Source organism: Oncorhynchus gorbuscha, linkage group LG02 (assembly GCF_021184085.1).
Source record: "Oncorhynchus gorbuscha isolate QuinsamMale2020 ecotype Even-year linkage group LG02, OgorEven_v1.0, whole genome shotgun sequence".
Lineage (NCBI taxonomy): Eukaryota > Metazoa > Chordata > Actinopteri > Salmoniformes > Salmonidae > Oncorhynchus > Oncorhynchus gorbuscha.
Window position 1 is genome coordinate 1,722,040 of NC_060174.1, and position 8,341 is coordinate 1,730,380.

An 8,341-nucleotide genomic window follows, 5' to 3' on the forward strand; every position below is an offset into this window, starting at 1 on the left:
GGTGTTCATTCTTCCCTTGTACTTCATTCATCAATTAAGGTGATTGAAACATACCAGGTACCGTATCATTGAGTGGGTATAGGCTTCATCCCAAATGACACGCTGTTTCCTATATAGTGCACTACTGTTGATAACTATTTCCTATATCAGGGCTGCCCAACCCTCTTCCTGGAGATCTACTGTCCTGTAGGTTCTCAGTCCAACCCTCTTCCTGGAGATCTACTGTCCTGTAGGTTCTCAGTCCAACCCTCTTCCTGGAGATCTACTGTCCTGTAGGTTCTCAGTCCAACCCTCTTCCTGGAGGTCTACTATCTTGTGGGTTTTCAGTCCAACCCTCTTCCTGGAGATCTACCGTCTTGTAGGTTCTCAGTCCAACCCTCTTCCTGGCAGTCTACTGTCCTGTAGGTTTTCAGTCCAATCCCAATTTAACACACATGATTCTAATAATTAGCTGCTCAACAAGACCTTAACTAGCTGAATCAGATATGCTAAATTAGGATTGGGTTGGACATAGATCTCCAGGAAGAGGGTTAGGCTTGCCCTATAAAGTGCACCACAGCCCTATTGGCCCTGGTCAAAGTAGTGCAATATATAGGGAATATCGTATCATTTGGGACTCATTAATAGTTCCAGTACTGTAGGACTGACTAGCACAGGTGTCCCTGGCCCTCCCCAAACCCTATACTCACCATAACCTTTAACCCCCAGACTGCTGAGGTCCCCAGTATGACTTCTACAGCTGTTATAGGCCCTATACTCACCCTAACCTTTAACCCCAGACTGCTGAGGTCCCCCAGTATGACTTCTACAGCTGTTATAGGCCCTATACTCACCCTAACCTTTAACCCCCAGACTGCTGAGGTCCCCAGTATGACTTCTACACTGTTATAGGCCCTATACTCACCCTAACCTTTAACCCCCCCAGACTGCTGAGGTCCCCCAGTATGACTTCTACACAGCTGTTATAGGCCCTATACTCACCTAACCTTTAACCCCAGACTGCTGGAATACCTTCAGGCCATGAGGAACTACTTCCTCTTGGAGGCAGGAGACACCATGTATGACTTCTATACAGCCATCTTTGATAAGGTCCTGGAGAAGGAGAGCTGGCAGCAACTGGCGTTCCTCAACGTTCAACTGCAGGAAGCTGGGGACAGCGGTGTCCAGAGGACAGCAGCAGGTACTGCAACACAAACCACCTCACACTGACTGGGCTCTCATTGGTTACACCCCACACTGACTGGGCTCTCATTGGTTACACCCCACACTGACTGGGCTCATTGGTTACACCCACACTGACTGGGCTCATTGGTTACACCCCACACTGACTGGGCTCTCATTGGTTACACCCCACACTGACTGGGCTCTCATTGGTTACACCACACTGACTGGGCTTTCATTGGTTACACCCCACACTGACTGGGCTCTCATTGGTTAGCACCCCACACTGACTGGGCTCATTGGTTACACCACACTGACTGGGCTCTCATTGGTTACACCTCACACTGATCATTGGTTAGGGTTTGCTCTGGTTTTGAGAGATTTCAGTGAGTTGATAGGCTAACTGATCACACAGGATGTGATATCAACAATAGTGATAGGCTAACTGATCACACAGGATGTGATATCAACAATAGTGATAGGCTAACTGATCACTCAGGATGTGATATCAACAATAGTGATAGGGCTAACTGATCACACAGGATGATATCAACAATAGTGATAGGCTAACTGATCACACAGGATGTGATATCAACAATAGTGATAGGCTAACCGATCACACAGGATGTGATATCAACAATAGTGATAGGCTAACTGATCACACAGGATGTGATATCAACAATGGTGATAGGCTAACTGATCACACAGGATGATATCAACAATAGTGATAGGCTAACTGATCACACAGGATGATATCAACAATAGTGATAGGCTAACTGGATCACACAGGATGTGATATCAACAATAGTGATAGCTAACTGATCACACAGGATGTGATATCAACAATAGTGATAGGGCTAACTGATCACACAGGATGTGATATCAACAATAGTGATAGGCTAACTGATCACACAGGATGATATCAACAATAGTGATAGGCCAACTGATCACCAGGATGTGATATCAACAATAGTGATAGGCTAACTGATCACACAGGATGTGATATCAACAATAGTGATAGGCTAACTGATCACACAGGATGTAATATCAACAATAGTGATAGGCTAACTGATCACACAGGATGTGATATCAACAATAGTGATAGGCTAACTGATCACACAGGATGTGATATCAACAATAGTGATAGGCTAACTGATCACACAGGATGTAATATCAACAATAGTGATAGGCTAACTGATCACACAGGATGTGATATCAACAATGGTGATAGGCTAACTGATCACTCAGGATGTGATATCAACAATAGTGATAGGCTAACTGATCACACAGGATGTGATATCAACAATGGTGATAGGCTAACTGATCACACAGGATGTAATATGGCTAATAGTTGTTTTTTTCCCCATTTTGATGGCATTGAATTTATTGTCACAATAAAGTTAAAGAAAAATGTCTGTTTTCCAGGTTGTCCATCTTTCTGGAGACTATAGACCCAGTCAGAAAGAAACAGCCAATTAATAATCTGGATGGTTTGACCCTCAGTTACAAGGTGAGTCTCCTACCAACCGTATCCACATGATAACAGGTTGGCTGTGGTAGAAACAGATTTAATAATTTGGATGGTTTGACCCTCAGTTACAAGGTGAGTCTCCTACCAACCGTATCCACAATACTGATAACATTTTCGCTGCAGATCCGACTTTTCCCTGACCATTTTTTCGCCAGATTAAAGGTCCCAAAGTTTCTTCGCACGTGTTCTGTGTTTCTTTACCTCTACTTTAAACACACGTTTCTGTCGTCTCCTTCCCTTCACGTTTCTGTCGTCTCCTTCCCTTCACGTTTCTGTCGTCTCCTTCCCTTCACGTTTCTGTGGTGTCCTTCCCTACACGTTTCTGTCGTCTCCTTCACGTTTCTGTGGTGTCCTTCCCTACACGTTTCTGTGGTCTCCTTCCCTACACGTTTCTGTCGTCTCCTTCACGTTTCTGTGGTGTCCTTCCCTTCACGTTTCTGTGGTCTCCTTCCCTACACGTTTCTGTCGTCTCCTTCCCTTCACGTTTCTGTGGTGTCCTTCCCTACACGTTTCTGTCGTCTCCTTCACGTTTCTGTGGTCTCCTTCCCTACACGTTTCTGTCGTCTCCTTCACGTTTCTGTGGTGTCCTTCCCTTCACGTTTCTGTGGTCTCCTTCCCTACACGTTTCTGTCGTCTCCTTCCCTTCACGTTTCTGTGGTGTCCTTCCCTACACGTTTCTGTGGTCTCCTTCCCTTCGCGTTTCTGTGGTCTCCTTCCCTACACGTTTCTGTCGTCTCCTTCCCTTCACGTTTCTGTGGTGTCCTTCCCTACACGTTTCTGTCGTCTCCTTCCCTTCACGTTTCTGTGGTGTCCTTCCCTATCACGTTTCTTCGCCTCAGCTCCCGTGGTCTCCTCACCTTACGCCAGTGTCTCCTTCACGCTTCTGTGTGTCCTTCCCTTACACGTTTCTGTGGTGTCCTTCCCTACACGTTTCTTGTCGTGCTCCTTCCCTTCACGCTTCTGTGGTGTCCTTCCCTACATCTGTGGTCTCCTTCCCTTCGCGTTTCTGTGGTCTCCTTCCCTACACGTTTCTGTCGTCTCCTTCCCTTCACGTTTCTGTGGTGTCCTTCCCTACACGTTTCTGTCGTCTCCTTCCCTTCACGTTTCTGTGGTGTCCTTCCCTACACGTTTCTGTGGTGTCCTTCCCTACACGTTTCTGTGGTGTCCTTCCCTACACGTTTCTGTCGTCTCCTTCCCTACACGTTTCTGTGGTGTCCTTCCCTACACGTTTCTGTCGTGTCCTTCCCTACACGTTTCTGTCGTCTCCTTCCCTACACGTTTCTGTGGTGTCCTTCCCTACACGTTTCTGTGGTGTCCTTCCCTACACGTTTCTGCGGTGTCCTTCACGTTTCTGCGGTGTCCTTCACGTTTCTGCGGTGTCCTTCACGTTTCTGCGGTGTCTTCATGTTTCTGCGGTGTCCTTCACGTTTCTGCGGTGTCTTTCACGTTTCTGCGGTGTCTTTCACGTTTCTGTGGTGTCCTTCCCTACACGTTTCTGCGGTGTCCTTCCCTACACGTTTCTGCGGTGTCCTTCACGTTTCTGTGGTGTCCTTCCCTACACGTTTCTCACTGTCATTCGTGAAAGTTTTTCCGTGTTACGTTTTTTTGACGGGTTATTTTCTTTAAACAGCGTTGTTGGTTAAGGGCTTGTGAGTAAGCATTAAGGTTTGTTGTATTTGGTGCATGTGACAAATAACATTTGATTTGAACTATGTAAAAACGTCATACATAAAGCCAACAAATAAAAAACATTTCAGCCTGCAGGTAGAAAATATCCTGATAAAAATAAATGTCCTATAAATCACATTGGCTACACATGGCCTGTCTGCAATCAACTTGCAACATTGACCGCAGCATTGTATCTACTATTAACCTCTAGGTCAAACCTGAAGCTTGTGGAAGTGAAGTTGCAACATTGTATCTACTATTAACCTAGGTCAAACCTGAAGCTTGTGGAAGTGAAGTTGCAACATTGTATCTACTATTAACCTAGGTCAAACCTGAAGCTTGTGGAAGTGAAGTTGCAACATTGTATCTACTATTAACCTAGGTCAAACCTGAAGCTTGTGGAAGTGAAGTTGAAACATTGTATCTACTATTAACCTAGGTCAAACCTGAAGCTTGTGGAAGTGAAGTTGCAACATTGTATCAAATATTCTGTGTCCTCAGAGCTTCCTGCTCCAGTGAGATCAGAACAGACACAGTTGTAGACTAGTTGATCAAAGGGATAAGAAGCAGTGGTCGACTTGGGTAGGAGTTCACCGGGAGCAGACGCACCTCAAATTCTCCTGTTCCTGTTCCTCTTATCGAATATTAGCTTTTTGTGGAGCTCCTGAACCTACTGAGTACTGAAACCTATTTCAGTCCAAGTCCAGCACTGATGAGAAGTAATTAGGTCCTATTTTATGACATTTTTCAGAGACATCTTTCCCTTTTCATGCGGAGTGGTTATCGGAAAGAGAGAACTGGAATGATTTTTGAAATACATTGAGGAACTATTGTAATTCTCAGTGGATGTGAAAACAGACTTTGTTTGCTTGGTGTTTGAGGTGAAAACTTCACTTTGAAAAGCTCCACAGGTTATTGGTGGGGCGTTAAGCCAATCAGAAATACTATCAGATTGCCAAATGGGCACATTTTATATGCCTACCTGGCCTACATTTCCCTACTTCTCTTCCTGCGTGTCCTTACTCAACATTGACAGGAGCGCTCCAAACAAAAGACAACGACTAAATTGACAAAACTCAGAAATGGAATGAAATAAACCAGAACTTGTTCCTCATAAGTGTTGTACAGTCTGCAAACCATGTTGTCCACTCCAGACAATGAGAACAGGAAGACTGGAATAATAATATTGAAAGTGCTAAAATACATGACCATTGTAGATGTTTTTTAAATGATAGGAATGAAGGGTAAATGCCGTACAGGTGATATATATGTAATGGGGAATTGATAGACACTAACAATCAAACGCAAACAATTCACACAGTGAAGTTATGAAACAGTGAATGTGCACAAATTGGCCGGAGAGAGGAAGTGTATTGTGCATCTGGTCGAAAGGTCAATCTGACGTCTCCAAGGGCAGCGTTTATGGTGATACGGCCTCAGCAGAAGGGCAGCGTTTATGGTGATACGGCCTCAGCAGAAGGGCAGCGTTTATGGTGATACGGCCTCAGCAGAAGGGCAGCGTTTATGGTGATACGGCCTCAGCAGAAGGGCAGCGTTTATGGTGATACGGCCTCAGCAGAAGGGCAGCGTTTATGGTGATACGGCCTCAGCAGAAGGGCAGCGTTTATGGTGATACGGCCTCAGCAGAAGGGCGGCGTTTATGGTGATACGGCCTCAGCAGAAGGGCGGCGTTTATGGTGATACGGCCTCAGCAGAAGGGCGGCGTTTATGGTGATACGGCCTCAGCAGAAGGGCGGCGTTTATGGTGATACGGCCTCAGCAGAAGGGTGGCGTTTATGGTGATACGGCCTCAGCAGAAGGGCGGCGTTTATGGTGATACGGCCTCAGCAGAAGGGCGGCGTTTATGGTGATACGGCCTCAGCAGAAGGGCATTCATACTTCCTGCGCTTTGCTATGGCGATGCGGTACGGAGCTCGATTCGGCCTCTACATGCCTTTGGAGGCTGTGCAATTGCATCACAGCCTCCATATGGCGCCTCCTACCACATTTCCGAATCGAGCATGAATTGGCTTTTAGTCTAGGCCTCCGTAATGGATTAGTTCACGGAGATGGGCGCAAACATACACGACCGTTCAAAAGTTTGGGGTCACTTAGAAATGTCCTTGTTTTTGAAAGAAAAGCATATTTTTTTTGTCTATTAAAATAACATCAAATTGATCAGAAATACAGAAACACAGTGTAGACATGGTTAATGTTGTAAATGACTGAAAATGGATTTTGAATGGAATATCTACATTGGAGTACAGAGGCCCGCCCATTATCAGCAACCATCACTCCTGTGTTCCAATGGCACGTTGTGTTAGCTAATCCAAGTACAGAGGCCCAGTATCAGCAACCATCACTCCTGTGTTCCAATGGCACGTTGTGTTAGCTAATCCAAGTACAGAGGCCCAGTATCAGCAACCATCACTCCTGTGTTCCAATGGCACGTTGTGTTAGCTAATCCAAGTACAGAGGCCCATTATCAGCAACCATCACTCCTGTGTTCCAATGGCACGTTGTGTTAGCTAACCCAAGTTTATAATTTTAAAAGGCTAATTGATCATTAGAAAACCCTTTTGCAATTATGTTAGTAGAGCTGAAAACAGTTGTTCTGATTAAAGAAGCAATAAAACTGGCCTTCTTTAGACTAGTTGAGTATCTGCAGCATCAGCATTTGTGTGTTCGATTACAGGCTCAACATATCCAAAAACAAATAACTTCCTTCTGAAACTCATCAGTCTATTCTTGTTCTGAGAAATGAAGCCTATTCCAATACTCTATTATAGAACAGATGGTGGTAAACTGTAGCATAGCCTCTATTATAGAACAGATGGTGGTAAACTGTAGCATAGCCTCTATTATAGAACACATGGTGGTAAACTGTAGCATAGCCTCTTACTGTAGCATAGTCTCTGTTATAGAACAGATGGTGGTAAACTGTAGCATAGCCTCTATTATAGAACACATGGTGGTAAACTGTAGCATAGCCTCTATTATAGAACAGATGGTGGTAAACTGTAGCATAGCCTCTATTATAGAACAGATGGTGGTAAACTGTAGCATAGCCTCTATTATAGAACAGATGGTGGTAAACTGTAGCATAGCCTCTATTATAGAACAGATGGTGGTAAACTGTAGCATAGTCTCTATTATAGAACAGATGGTGGTAAACTGTAGCATAGCCTCTATTATAGAACAGATGGTGGTAAACTGTAGCATAGCCTCTATTATAGAACAGATGGTGGTAAACTGTAGCATAGCCTCTATTATAGAACAGATGGTGGTAAACTGTAGCATAGCCTCTATTATAGAACAGATGGTGGTAAACTGTAGCATAGCCTCTATTATAGAACAGATGGTGGTAAACTGTAGCATAGCCTCTATTACTGTAGCATAGCCTCTATTATAGAACAGATGGTGGTAAACTGTAGCATAGCCTCTATTATAGAACAGATGGTGGTAAACTGTAGCATAGCCTCTATTATAGAACAGATGGTGGTAAACTGTAGCATAGCCTCTATTACTGTAGCATAGCCTCTATTATAGAACAGATGGTGGTAAACTGTGTAGCATAGCCTCTATTACTGTAGCATAGCCTCTATTATAGAACAGATGGTGGTAAACTGTGTAGCATAGCCTCTATTACTGTAGCATAGCCTCTATTATAGAACAGATGGTGGTAAACTGTGTAGCATAGCCTCTATTATAGAACAGATAGTGGTAAACTGTAGCATAGCCTCTATTATAGAATAGATGGTGGTAAACTGTAGCATAGTCTCTGTGTATTTTGCCTAGTAGCTCGCGCTGTGGAGTTTCGGCTACATGATAACGTAGCATTATACAATGCTATTGTATTGGGTTCTGTTATGTAGAACACGATCGTTATGTGATCTTGCAGACATTGATTCAGCTTTGGTCTGACTTGAATAAATGGAGTACCATTCATTGACCAGAGCAGCCTGTTCTCCACGAGTAAAG

General features: G+C 44.3%; 1 long non-coding RNA gene across 1 annotated transcript in view; it reads left to right on the forward strand.

The window, feature by feature from the left end:
- Positions 1-999: 999 nt before the first annotated feature.
- Positions 1,000-8,341, forward strand: part of LOC123995940 — a 7,769-nt gene continuing 427 nt past the window's right edge. Inside the window, exons 1-2 of the long non-coding RNA XR_006831912.1 lie at positions 1,000-1,180; positions 2,587-2,671. This is a non-coding gene — a long non-coding RNA (uncharacterized LOC123995940). The remainder of the gene's footprint in view (positions 1,181-2,586; positions 2,672-8,341) is intronic.